A 14,259-nucleotide genomic window follows, 5' to 3' on the forward strand; every position below is an offset into this window, starting at 1 on the left:
GCTTCTGTAAAAACTCAAAAGAACAAGTTTAGGGAGCTTCTGGATAGCCGAACGCATGGAGGTTCCTGGAAGATGAGTCATCCTAGGAGAGCATAGAAGCTCCATGCTCCTTTCCCCATACCTCACCTTATGTATCTTTTCATCAGCATCCTTTGTAACGTTTGCTGTAATAAACTGGTAAACTTAAGTATTTCCCTGAATTCTTTGAGCTACTCAAGCACATTGATTGAACTCAAAGAAAGGACCACGGGGTCCTTTATAGTCAGTCGTAAGTTCCAGAGACCCAGACTTGCGGCTGGTGTCTGAAAATCAGGGGCCAGTCTCATGGCACGGAGCCCTCAACCTGTGGGATCTGAGGCTATCTCCAGGTAAATAACATCCAAATTCTACTGAATTGAATCAGAGGACATCCAGCTGGAGTCCAACGCTTCATGTTTTGGGGGAAAAAGCCCCCACATACTTGGTCACAGTAGTATTCACTGTTGATTGTTGTTGTGTGAAAGCAGAAGAAAAACCTGTTGAGTGTATTTTTTTCCTTAGACTATTTTATAAAGCACATGAATAATGCATGATTGTTTAATGATTCTAATATTCTCAATGACACACAAAACATAGAGCTGTGCAAATGTCATTTACTGTGGAAGCACGCCATAGCCAGAACTTTACACAGTTCAGGTATTAAAAAAATAAGATGGGAAGGTTTGCCCTGGTGATACAGATACTGCTTCTTAGAACATTTACAATGAGTGCTCATTAAAACTGAAGGGTCAGTAAAGATGTTGAAAATCATCCAGCCCAGTAGTTCTCAAGGTGAGGTCCCTTGACAATAGCATCAGCATCGGTTGGGAACTTATTAGAAATGCAAATTTTGAGGCCTCACCTCGGACCTACTGAACCAGAAACTTTGGGCCCAGCAATCAGGACTTCCACATCTGTCCAACTGATTCAGAACCACTGATCAAACCCAACTATCCTTCCAATCCTTGGGCCATTTCCTACAGAATTCCTGCCAAATGGCTAGCTAGCATATGCTTGAATACATCCAGCGATGGGAAGTTCACTACCCATTCCTCCTAAGACAGTCAACTCTACAGATAACACAGGTGCTCTTCACACCAAGTCTATCTGTTTTTCATGGCTTTATTGCTTGGGATCATATAAAACAAGTATCATGCAAGTGACAGTGCTTCAGATATTTGGGGTTAGCTATTCTTCATTTTTCCTTGTTTTTCTAGAATAAACACAGCAAACCACATCAACCATTCTACAAATAGCACTGATTCAAGTGACCTGTGGTTATTTCCCTCCTCTGAATCTGCTTCCTGTAATCTTAGCCACACTACTTTGATTTTGCTTTTTATAACACCCCACCATATTAAGTATGTGGGACAATTCCTACTACTGGGTTCGGGGGATGGGAAAGTAACCCCGGCACCCATAGTCCTTTGACATATGATTGGTTTGGAAGTGGACACAGGACCCCAAATGATCCAATCAAAGGCAAGGACATTCTTCCAAGGAATACTGCTGATAGTAACAAGGCCACTTTCTTTCAGCTGATTGTCAAGCTGGTAGACTATGAACCTGAAACAGCTATGAGTTTTCCTAAAAAGAGTTGGCTTGATATGAAGGCCAACACGGAGGCAAAGACACTGAAGACATAGAGACGCATGCCTGATGACACTGTTTAAGCACTTGGATCTAGCATTCCAGGAAGAAGTCATGTCCCTGAAGTTTGTTTTCCTTTCAGGATAATGGAACAGAGTTGACTTAGTACAGGCTCTAGTCAATTAGCTACTATTATTATGAGCCCATGAAAGGCTCTTTTTGTTTTTACTTTTCTTATTTTCCTACTTTTCCTCTATGTCCAGTCCCATTCCTTCCTTCCCACCAGAGGAATTCACTTTTTCATAATTAATGTATTATTCAGAATCCTCTTTACATGTTTGTATACACACATTTTGTCAAAAACATATTGGGCCCTTATATATAGTTTTAAAATTTGTATATAAATTGCAGGTTTTATATCCGATTCTTCCGTATTCTCTCAACATTGTTTTAGAAACTCATTCATGTTGCTATAAACAATTCCTTCTCACTGCATTCACTGTGGTATTCCCTGTTCATTCCTCTAGTACTACACAGCTAGCTTGATTACAACCTTTTACTTCCTACACTGTGGCTACCATTCTCATACATGTTTCCCTGGATTCCTATCCTAGCATCCCATTGGTAGGATTCAGGTCATATATTTACTTAGATTTTCTAAAATATATGCACTGGCTTGCATGCCCACCCAGCAGCAATACGTGAGGATTTCTAATTCCCTACATCCTTACCACCACTTGATAGGGTACTTCCTGCTTTCCAAGCTTTTAATTATTGAATGGTAATATGCCGTCTCTTCCTTTTACTTCACTTGTCTCTAACAGTGATATGTGTGTATATGCATGTTTCTCCTTCTATGAATTGCCAATTCATATACTTTGTCCTCTTTTATATTGCTCTCCTCCCTTCCATTTTCTAATTTTCTAGAGTCCCTTGTATGTTCTAAACATTGATCATGGTCTATTAAACACTATAATTATATTTTCACCATCTGTTAATTTCTCTATTGTCCCCTCCATTGAACAGAAATCATTCATTTTGATGTATTCCAAATCCATCAATTTTCTTTTTATAGTTTGTGCTCTGCAAATCTCACAGAACAAATCCCTCTTTACCATAAGGTTGCAAATATATACATATTCCTCTATTTTCTTCTATCAACTTTATATTTTCATTCTTAACATTTAGCTGTTTACTCCACTTGGAGCTTTGTTTATAGTATGAAATACAGAAACAGATTCATTTTTTCTTTTTTTGTGAGCCAATTTTCCTAGTACCAATTCCTGGGAATGATTACACTAAGTTCCCATATTATACACAGGAATAAGTCTAGACTCCCATCTATTCTGCTTCAGAGCCAGATGCTATAGAACAGAGGTCACACTTTTTTGTGTGTGTAAAGGACCAGACACAGCAGGCTGCAGTGTCTGCTACAATTACTCAACTTTGTCACGGCAGCATGAAAGCAGCATGAGTAGGTGTGGCTTTGTACCAGTAAAATGTTATTTGAAAAAACAGACAGCAGCCCAGATTTGGTTTATTGGTCGAATTTGCCAACTTCTGCTGTATACTGTTAATGTCTTAAGAAAACAGAGATCCTCTTTCTGTATTTATTATCTCATATAAATTTAAGCCTCAACTCTGCCCCTTTAAAAAAAAATTCTTTCTTAGATGTTGATCAGAATGAATTTAAATTTTCTGAGGGAATGTGGCATCTCACAATATTCAATGAAGTCATTTATGAATGCTGCATTTATGTTCTCTAATACCATAATAAAACTCTTATAATAGAGTTTTAAATTTCCCTTATATGTTTTATGCATTCTCTTAGATTTATTCCTAGATAGCTTTTAGTTTATGTCACTATTATAAATGGCATCTTATTATTGTCATAGTTTATAATTAATTACTCCCAATATAGCAAAAAGCTATTGATTTTTATATGTTCTTATGGCTGGCAATCTAGCTGAACTCTTGCATTGCTTCCAATGGTTGCTGCTGATTCTCTTTGTTATTATATCTATGATTTCACTTAGAAATAATGACAAACATATCTTTCATTGCAATTTTCCTATTTTTTGTTTGTCTTATTGTGGTCAGGTATCTCCTAAAGTGTTGAGAAGCAGAAGTAATATAGGCATCCTTGTCTTATTCCTTAAGAGGGCTGAGGTTAAACTTTATATTTTTTTCTATTACAAATCATGTCTGCTCTAGATTTTTATTTGTTATTTTGTTAATTGTACTTTAGGTTCTGGGGTACATGTGCAGATCATACAGAACTGTTGCATGAGTACATACATGGCAAGCTGGTTTGCTGCCTTCATCCCTCCATCACCTATATCTGATATTTCTCCCCTTATTAACCCTCCTAACCCTCCCCATCCCCTGCTGTCCCTCCCCGAGACTCCCCCAACTGACCACTGTATGTCATGCTCCCCTCCCTGTGTCCACGTGTTCTAATTGTTCAACACCTGCCTATGAGTGATAATATGCGGTGTTTGGTTTTCTGTTCTTTTGTCAGTCTGCTGAGAATGATGGTTTCCAGATTCATCCATGTCCCTAGGAAGGACACAAACTCATTTTTTATGGCTGGGTAGCATTCCATGGTGTATATGTGCCACATTTTCTTTATCCAGTTTATCTTCGATGGATATTTTGTTTGGTTCCAGGTCTTTGCTTTGTAAACAGTGCCACAATTAACATACATGTGCATGTGTTTTTGTAATAGAACAATTTATAATTCTTTGTGTATATACCCAGGAATGGGTCAAATGGTATTTCTATTTCTAGGTCCTTGAAGAATCACCACACTGTCTTCCACAATGGTTATGCTAATTTGCACTCCAAACAATAGTGTAAAAACATTCCTATTTCTCCACATCCTCTCCAGCATCTGTTGTCTCCAGATTTTTTAATGATCGCCATTCTAACTGGTGTGAGATGGTATCTCAATGTGGTTTTGGTTTGTATTTTCTAATGACCAGTGATGATGAGCATTTTTTCATATGTTTGTTGGCCTCATAGGTGTCTTCTTTTGTAAAGTGTTCATACCCTTCACCCACTTTTGAATGGGCTTTTTTCTTGTAAATCTGTTTTGGTTCTTTGTAGATTCTGGATATTAGCCCTTTGTCAGATGAGTAGATTACAAAAATTATTTCCCATTCTGTTGGTTGCAGGTTTGCTCTAATGATTGTTTCCTTTTCTGTACAGAAGTTCTGGAGTTTAATTAGATCCCATTTGTCTATTTTGGCTTTTGTTGCCAATGCTTTGGTGTTTTAGCCATGAAGTCCTTGCTTATGCTTATGTCCTGAATGGTTTTGCCTAGGTTTTCTTCTAGGATTTTTATGGTGTTAGGTCTTATGTATAGATCTTTAATCCATCTGGAGTTAATTTTAGTTTAAAGTGTCAGGATTGGGTCCAGTTTCTGCTTTCTGCACATTGCTAGACAGTTTTTCCAACACCATTTATTAGACAGGGAATCCTTTTCCCATTGCTTGTTTTTCTCAGCTTTGCCAAAGATCAGATGATTGCAGATGTGCGGAGTTGCTTCTGAGGCCTCTGTTCTGTTTCACTGGTCTATGTTCTGTTTCACTGGTACTATGTACCAGTACCATGCTGTTTTGATTACTGTGGCCTTGTAGTCTAGTTTGAAGTCAGGCAGCATGATGCCTCCAGCTTTCTTCTTTATGCTTGGGATTGTTTTGGCTATGTGGGCTCTCTTTTGGTTCCATATGAAGTTTGAAGTGGTTTTTCTCCAATTCTATGAAGAAGGTCATCGGCAGTTTGATGGGGGTAGTGTTGAATCTATAAGTTACTTTGGGCAGTATGGTCATGTTCACAATGTTGATTCTTCCCAACCATGAGCATAGAATGTATTTCCATCTGTTTGTGTCCTCTCTTATTTCCTTGAGCAGTGGTTTGTAGTTCTCCTTGAAGAGGTCCTTTACATCCTCTGTTAGTTGTATTCCTAGGTATTTTATTCTCTTTGTAGCAATTGTGAATGGTAGTTCACTTTTGATTTGGCTGTTTGTCTGTTATTGGAGTATAGAAATGCTTGTGATTTCTGTACATTGATTTTGTATCCTGAGACTTTGCTGAAGTTCCTTATCAGTTTCAGGAGATTTTGGGCTGAGGAGATGGGGTCTTCTAAATATACAATTATGTTGTCTGCAAACAGAGACAATTTGACTTCCTCCCTTCCTAACTGAATACCCTTTATTTCTTTTTCTTGCCTGATTGCTCTGGCTAGAACTTCCAATACTATATTGAATAGAGAGGGCATCATTGTCTTGTGCCAGATTTCAAAGGGAATGCTTCCAGTTTTTGCCTGTTCAGTATGACATTGGCTATGAGTCTGTTGTAAATAACTTTTGTTATTCTGTGATATGTTCCACGGATACCTAGTTTGAGGGTTTTTAGCATAAAAGGTTGTTGAATTTTGTTGAAGGCCTTCTCTGCCTCTATTGAGATAATCGGTTTTTGTCTTTGGTTCTATTTATGTGATGGATTACCTTTATAGACTTGCGTATGTTGACCCAGCTTTGCATCCCTGGGATGAAGCCTACTTGATTGTGATGAATAAGTTTTTTGATTTGCTGTTGCATTCTGTTTGCCAGCATTTTATTGAAGATTTTTGTGTCGACGTTCATCATGGATATTGGCCTAAAGTTTTCTTTTTTTGCTGCATCTGTGCCCGGTTTTTATCATATCAGAGACTGTTTGTTATGATTTCTGTTATTTTGCATTTGCTGAGGAGTGATTTACTTCCAATTATGTGGTCAATTTTAGAGTAAGTGTGATGTGGTGCTGAGAAGAATGTATATTCTGTGGATTTGGGGTTGACAATTCTGTAAATGTCTATTAAGTTCACTTGGTTTAGATCTGCATTCAAGTCCTGGATTTCGTTGTTGATTTCCTGCTCTAGATTTTTAATAGGAAGACTTTATCAAGCTAAAAATATCCCTTCTATTTCAAGTTTGCTAAGGGTTGACATCACCTTGTAAAAAAATTAGTTTTATGACACACTCTTCCTATTTCACTGATGACACAATTGCTTGTTCCGTGCCATTAATGTGGTAAAACATTAGCAAATTAAAAATACTTTACTATTCTTTCCCTATTAGGATTAATTCAACTCAGTTACAAGGTATTATTTTTTAATATACTGCTAGATTTGAATTCTTAGCCTTTTGAATGTTGTAAGTGAAGCTGGCCAATGATTTTTTTCAACCTAAACTTATTTATTTATATTTAAGATTGAGTCTCGTTGTTGTTGCCCAGGCTGAAGTACAGTGGCGCGATCTCAGCTCACTGCAACTTCTGCCTCCTGGGTTCAAGAGATTCTTCCTCATCCTCCCAAGTAGCTCAGATTTTTACAGGTGCCCACCTCCATACTCGGCTAGTTTTTGTAATTTTAGTAGAGACAGAGATTCACCACATTGGCCAGGCTGGTCTCAACTCCTAACCTCAAGTTATCCACCCACGTCAGCCTCCCAACGTGCTGGGATTAGAGGCATGAGCCATTGCACCTGGCCAACTTACCTAATTTTTGTTATCAAGATCAAACATAATAGCTTGTTTTCTCTTTTTTGTTCCAAAGGAAGATTTTTAAACAAGCATTTTCTGTTTCATGAGAGTTAAACAAAACTCTTTTGTCAAACTGTCTTTTTTCCTGTGCCAAGAAGGACAAAATTTTGATAATCATTACCATATATTGTTGTCTGATTTCCTTAAGATTTTGTATTGTATCAATTTCTTAGCCATATATCCTTCTCACATAATACTGATAAAAACTTATACCTTTACTGGATTTAAAAACATAGTCTATAATTATTTCATTTACCTATTTCGTATTGTGTTTATCATGGTACATGTAGATGTTTTGTCTTCATCTGTTATTCAAAAGCAAGATCTATCCTATTAGGTTTTTCAAATAATAAACTTCTGATTCTTTGGCTTTTATTGTTTTCCCTTTATTACTGCATTTCTGTTTCTTTCCTGATTGGTTTTCCTTTTTTGTTCCTTCAGATTTACTATGTTGCAGTCTTTCTAGTTACTTGAGTCAAACCTTGGGCTTATAGGATTCCAGACTTTGTGTTCTTCTCTTGGGTAACAAAAGCTATATATTGCCTTGAAAGTATTCCATTAGCTGTATCTCTTACCTACTGTGCTTTTATTATCGCTCCGCTCTAAAACTTTGCTATTCTTGTTATTATTTCCTATTTAACCTGAGGGTTATTTGATAGTATGTCTTTTCATTTCCAGACATATGGGATGGTTTTGCTATCTTTTTGTTAATAGCATCTGATTTTATAGCACTGTTGTTAGATAACCTTTATGCTGTTGGTTTTTTAGAATTTGAGGCTTCCTGACTCATTGAAAGTTAAAGCTTGTGTCTAATCACATGCTTTCTAAAATAAGGTATTTTCTGCTTTTGTTGAATAAGTTCCATATATGTGAGAAATTAAATTGTTATCCAAATTTCTATCTCTTTGTCTCATTGCTTCATGGTTTCTGAGAGGACTGTGTTAAATTTTAACTATATTTGCTAAATCAATGTCTAATCCCATAAATTATTGTTTTTTTATATGTCAGAGCTAAATTACTACATGTGGATATGTTCCTGTTCATTTCACTACCTTGGTCTTACTGTTTCTTTTTCTTCTTTGTTTGTGTTTGACAAGTATAAAATTTTCTATCACCTTACATTAGCCTGTGTTCTCTTAATTTGTTTTTATAAATAGAATACTATAGCATCTTGTTTTCTATCCATTAACAAATCTGCTTGCTAAGTTTAACCCCTAAAACATTTACACTAATTATTCTTTGATCTTATTTCAGACATTTTATTTCATCTTTTTGTTTGTTTTGCTTCACTTTCTCTTCCATCTACCTTCCACGCATTAGATCTGGTTTTTCTTTCCCAATGAGTACAAAAATTATACATTCTATTTTTATTTCAATAGTGGTTATTCTTATTTTTATGTTCTCCATGCTAATGCTCAGTATCTGAAAGCAGATCAATATCTTTGTCATTAGTATATTCTTACCTTCTTTATTTTCAGATATTATACCATGTCTTCCTCGTGTCCTAATTTCCATGTTGAAACTGTTATAATTTCAAATAATGATTTATATACTTTTTTATCCACCATCACTCTCCCCCCACTTACTGTAGTTATTATCTTTTCATTCATCTTGTTTACAAAGATATAAAGGCATTCCCTTCTCACCCAGCAGCTGTGGACTCCAGCATCACTGCCTCTTTTGAATCATACTCTCCCTTTGGCATCTTTAGTTCTCCATTTTCCTCAAAGTTCAGCTACAGGTTTCAATGAATGAAGAGTCTCAGCTCTGCCACTCCCTTCCTGATCTCCCAGGATTCACTGAACCTTCTAAACCTCAGATATCTCATCTGAAAATAGTAAACAGTAAAGGATGGAAAGCATGTCTCCTTGTCTGCCACATGATGTAGGTGCCCTTAAATACTAATATTTTTCTCTCTTTCCCTACCCAAATCTAATTCTAACTGTTTTTCAATTGTGGGAAAATTAGAAAATATAGGAACTCTAAATGGGACAAAAGCATGGAAAAGTTTAAAAGTCAATATAGTTTGATGGAAAAATTTGTGCATCTCCAGGATCTGAAACTGTCTGCAAGACTGAGATAAATATTAAACACTTTCCTCTCACATGAAAATAGCAGGAAGCAATTTTATTTTAAGCTAAGGTAAAATTGCTGAATCTTCTCTACCAAACATAAAGATTAGAGGTACCAATATTCTGTAGAATTTTCAGGGGAAAATCATCTTCAGAGAACTGTCTCTTAACAAATATGGCGACGGTAGCTTCTGTAATCCAGAGAAGCAAGTACTGGGTTAGGAACCTCAGTCAAGGTTAAGACCCTTAGATTTGTTAGTGAGCATTAGCCAAGAGAGAAATACAAGGAACTTGGTTTACTCTAGAAACAGCAATTGGACCCTACTCTCTCCTTCGGAAAAACAACAGAAGTAGATACATTAATGAAAACCAAGGTCTCACATTTCTCCAATTACTTTTTTCTTTATATGTTTTGGTAATAACTTGTTTTATTTTGGACTAAAAATGTATGATTTAAACATTTTTAAATGAGTCTCCATTTCCCACTTTTTAGCCATAAAAGCTACCTCTAGCTACTTCTCTTATGACATATTTGTACCCAGTCCCTCGACCTGCTATAAGCCACCTTTCCATCTCTGTCTCCAATAATGCTCACCAGCCAGTAGCAAAGCACTTTTAGAGCTTTGTCTTTAAAATTTAATAAACAGAAACGCAGCAATGAAAAGATCTCTACTATTCTTTTGTGTGTGACTCAGTGGATTTGATCTGTCACTTTTTTTGACAGGGCTAGAGAGGCAACTTAACTTGTAATAGAATAAAGTTTAGTGCCACAAAAGCAATTGCAGACCCCAAAATGGGAAACCTCCAAGCTGTGAACAGGAGCTGACAATAGCTCACTTCAGGGTAGGGCAGAGTCTTTTTCCTGATTTGCTTTCAAGTATTAACATCCAACTCAAGTAACTGCCAGATACTTAGAACCTTGCTCCAAAAAAAAAAATTCTAGAAGCTCATAGTAGAAGAGAACTGAAAAGATCATGTATGTCTAGTCCTCTCATTTTAGAGATATCAAGTCAGTCCAGCAAGTTAAGTTGCTTATTCAAACTTATTCTGAAATTTAGGGGGTATGATGGTTAATACTGTCAACTTGACTGGATTGAAGGATACAAAATGTTTATCCTGGGTGTATCTGTATGGATGTTGCCAAAAGAGATTAACATTTGAGTCAGTGGGCTGGGGAAGGCAGATCCACCCTTAATCTGGTGGGTACAATCTAATCAGCTGCCAGCGAATATAAAGTAGGCAGAAAAAACTTGAGAGAGATAGGCCTAGCCTCCCAGCCTACATCTTTCTCCCATGCTGGATGCATCCTCCCATTGAACATCGCACTCTAAGTTCTTCAAGCTCTGGGAATTGGACTGGGTCTCCTTGCTCCTCAGCTTGCAGACAGCCTATTGTGGAACTTTGTGATCGTGTAAGTTAATACTTAATAAACTCTCCTTTATATAAATATACATATGTATCCTATTAGTTCTGTCCCTCTAACAGAACCCTGACTAATACAGTGGGTATCTTGGCTCTTTATAGAGGACGTTATTTCAGGATTTCTTAAACGTGGAAATATAAGACTTCAGGGCACCGATTTGGGAAATACCGAATAATAACTCTGTCGCTTCAGGCAATCCCTTTGCACGTAGCAGTACTCTAAGACAGCAAACAGATGATTTAGAATATAGGCTTATGTCTGTTACTTTCATATTATTTCATCAAATAGAGAATAAATATCAACATTTTAAGAATATAAGGGCCCTTATATTTAAGAATGTTAGGGCCCAAGTTTAAGAAATGCAGGACTTTAGCAAAATGCACCTAAGAAGCCAAGTTCATGAGGATATGAAATTCTAATCAACAGATTATGCAAAAACATTTCCATCCCATTTCATGATTTCTCTCCCTTTTCTGTAGCAAATGATTTTTTTTGGGGGGGGGGGAGAAAAAGAGTACATATTTCTGTTCCCTGGCTACTCAAAATGTGGTCCTCTAAGAACAGCAGCATCACTTGAGAGTTGTAAGACAGGTAGAGTCCCAGGCCCCAGCCTAGACATAATGCATCAACCTGTATTTTAACAAGATCCCCAGCTAGGCTGTTTGTACACCAAGGTTTGAGAAGCACATCTCAGAGCACTATTTTAAAAACTGGGTCCATTATATCATCTTGAGAACTTTCTCAAAAAAGCAATTTCTCGTACTTTATCATACTTCCGACTCCAACCGAATCTCTATAGCAGCGTGGCTAACACAGCACTGAGATGCCACAAACATGGCTTCAGATCGGATCTTCTTTCCAAATTCATTATATGAACTTAAACAAGTTCCTTAGCTTCTTTAAATTTGTGACATGAGGATGACAACAGTACCTTCATAAAGCACTTAAGTATTTGAGAGCTGCTAGTCACAATATTGGCGTTAGTATGTTGCGTTGGCAAAAAGTAAAGCCTACTTTTATTCAATAAACAATTGTTACTTGTCAACTAATACATAAGCCAATTTTGTTAAGTTGTTTGGTATAATGCTTATCACAAAAATGGTATGCAATAGTTACATAAACACAAATAAAATCATGTATTTGGCACTTACTGCTGTTAGGTGACTACTATCTCTCCTTATTAGAGGTAGAGCAGTGTCAAAAGCCAGCATCTGATTAAATAACAGAAATAACAGCTAAGTACGTACTCAATACTTTCATCTTTCTAAGCAATTTATATGATACCTTATTTAATCCTGACAACCCTATGAGGAAGGTCCTTTACACATCAACATTTATGCATCTCTTTGATTATTGCCCATGCATTAATTCCTAGATTTGGGAATCACTGTGTTCAAAGCATATTGAACCATCAAGGCTGCTGGCATGAACTACTAAATTTCTCTCAGGAAATGTAGCTAATAGTTTACATCCAACAGTAGTATAGTAAGAAGTCCCATTTGCCCAAAACTTTGTTAATACCAGGCATTCTCTAATTCTTCAAATCGCTAATAAAAATTTGTCATTACATGGGAATACAATATAAAGGGAAATGACTTATTCTAAATGTCCTAGATAAAACAATCTACCATGAAAATTAATGTCTCCTAGGCAACCAGGAAATCAGATACAATGAAAAAGAAATACTGTTCTCTTGGTAAAAGAATAAAAGTGTGTTTCCTTTTAAATAGAAAAATTAAGTTGCTCTTCCATCATGGCTGGGAATATTAAGGCTCACTGTAAAAAGTAATCTGCTATTTTTATACATTGGCATTACTCAGTGAATGGCAGGAATCTAGACCAACCCTGGAAGGCACGAATGTCTTCGGGGGACATCAGAAAAAGCCCTACCTCCAGACACTTCTACCAACTGAAGAGTAGGTTTCTCTTTCAATTCACTTAAACACTAGGGCCTCAACTGTTAACCAAGAATGTTAATGAGCTTATTAAAAGCTAGTGGCTAATGGATCCCAAGGCTAACCTTAAGAGGAAGGACGACCTGTCATTTAACTGAGGAACAACACAATCTGAGCTGGCCACGCTCTCTCAAACATATTTTATTGATGACTTGGAAAATAAGGCACATAAATGAATGGCTGAAGACATACACTGAAGTTTATATCATTTATAAAACATTCTAACCTACAGGTATATGTCAAAATTCCACAGGAGACAGAAGAGGATCCTACAGGAAGATAACAAGGTGAACAAAGAGAAAGAGAAGACAACTTGAAGTGTCCTAGAATTTAAGCAAACAAGCCTACCTGTAACATTGTTATACAAAGAGACTTTTTTAGGGAAGTATATTAAGTCATCATCTTATGTGACTAAAAAAATTTTCAATTGTTAACCAGTCAAAGAAAATCCAAAACTTTAGCTATTTATAAACAGAAAACACACAGGCATTTCAAAATGCCAACTGCCTTTTCAAGATCTCACTTCATCAGTTACTTCTTCTCTGTTCTGTCACCTTTTTTTCTTTTTTTTGGTACATCTACTTGTTTCACATATTTAACCTCATTCTCACCAGTTCCTTCCCTTTCTTTTAAAAAGATGTTCAGAGATTACATACACTTAAACAACCTTCCCTCATTAAACACCTATCATCCAATAAATACGTATTACATACTTGCCATATTCCAAATACTATTCTAGTGGTAAATATGATAGACCAGGCCTCTGCTCTCTTGGAATAGTCTAGGCACACAGTGAGGATTGCAAGCAGTAGAGACTACAAACCAGTCAACAAGGAAAGACATTCTGATTGTGACTGGAAGGAAATGATCAGGATGTAAGAACAGGTAGGAATTCGGAGGAGGCAGAAGTGGCTGCGTCAGAAAGAAGGGAACCTCAAGTTTGATCTGAGACTTGAATGATAAGGAGTCCACTATATGTGACTATATGGGGATAAAGTATTCCAGGTGGAGGAAACAGCAATTGCCAAGGCAAGAATGATCTTGACATCTTTGAGGAATGGAATAAAGAGCGTGGGGTGGAGTCTAACAGCAGGCAGCAAAGTAGAGGTGAGGACATGGGTTTGAAAGATGAGCAGGGACCAGATCATACAAGGTCTTAGGTGGTGTTTCACTTAATGAGTAAGGAGAGACTTGTGATGAGAAAGATTTAAGCTCCAGGGTGTTCAGGGTCTACATTTGACTTTCAAATAACAATTTTACTATTGTACATTAAAAATCATCTCGGGATGCCAGGTGCAGTGAATCATGCCTGTGATCCCATTTGGGAGACCAAAGTGGGAGGATCCTTTAAGCACAGGACTTCAAGACAGCCTGGGAAATATGGCAGACACAGTCTCCAAAAAAAGAACAGAACAAGGGAAAAAGGAAGGGGAAGGGAAGAGAAAATAAAGAAAATAATTAGCTGGGTGTGGTGGCGTGTGCTCATAGTCCCAGCTACTCCAGAGACTGGAGTCCAGCTACTCCAATGAAGATTGCCTCAGAAGCTTAAAAAAAATGCACACGCCCGATTACCAGACTATTTTTCTGTTAAGACTTTTTAAAAGTGACATACAAT

The 14,259-nt window shown here is 36.9% G+C and overlaps 1 protein-coding gene across 38 annotated transcripts in view; it reads right to left on the reverse strand.

Moving 5' to 3' along the window:
• Nucleotides 1–14,259, reverse strand: part of FHIT (fragile histidine triad diadenosine triphosphatase) — a 1,534,178-nt gene that overhangs the window by 860,454 nt on the left and 659,465 nt on the right. Inside the window, exons 1-2 of one of the 38 annotated variants that reach the window (XM_078351367.1) lie at nucleotides 11,841–11,898; nucleotides 8,841–9,022 (exon numbers count right to left, since the gene is read on the reverse strand). The exons of 33 other annotated variants lie outside the window; for them this stretch is intronic. The gene's annotated coding sequence lies outside the window, so the exon portion shown is untranslated. Of the gene's footprint in view, nucleotides 1–8,840; nucleotides 9,036–11,840; nucleotides 11,899–14,259 lie in introns of those variants that run through there. 4 more of the 38 variants (XM_078351364.1, XM_054246239.2, XM_054246234.2 and 1 more) reach the window with 4 other exon arrangements.

The sequence above is a fragment of the Callithrix jacchus genome, chromosome 15 (assembly GCF_049354715.1).
Source record: "Callithrix jacchus isolate 240 chromosome 15, calJac240_pri, whole genome shotgun sequence".
NCBI lineage: Eukaryota > Metazoa > Chordata > Mammalia > Primates > Cebidae > Callithrix > Callithrix jacchus.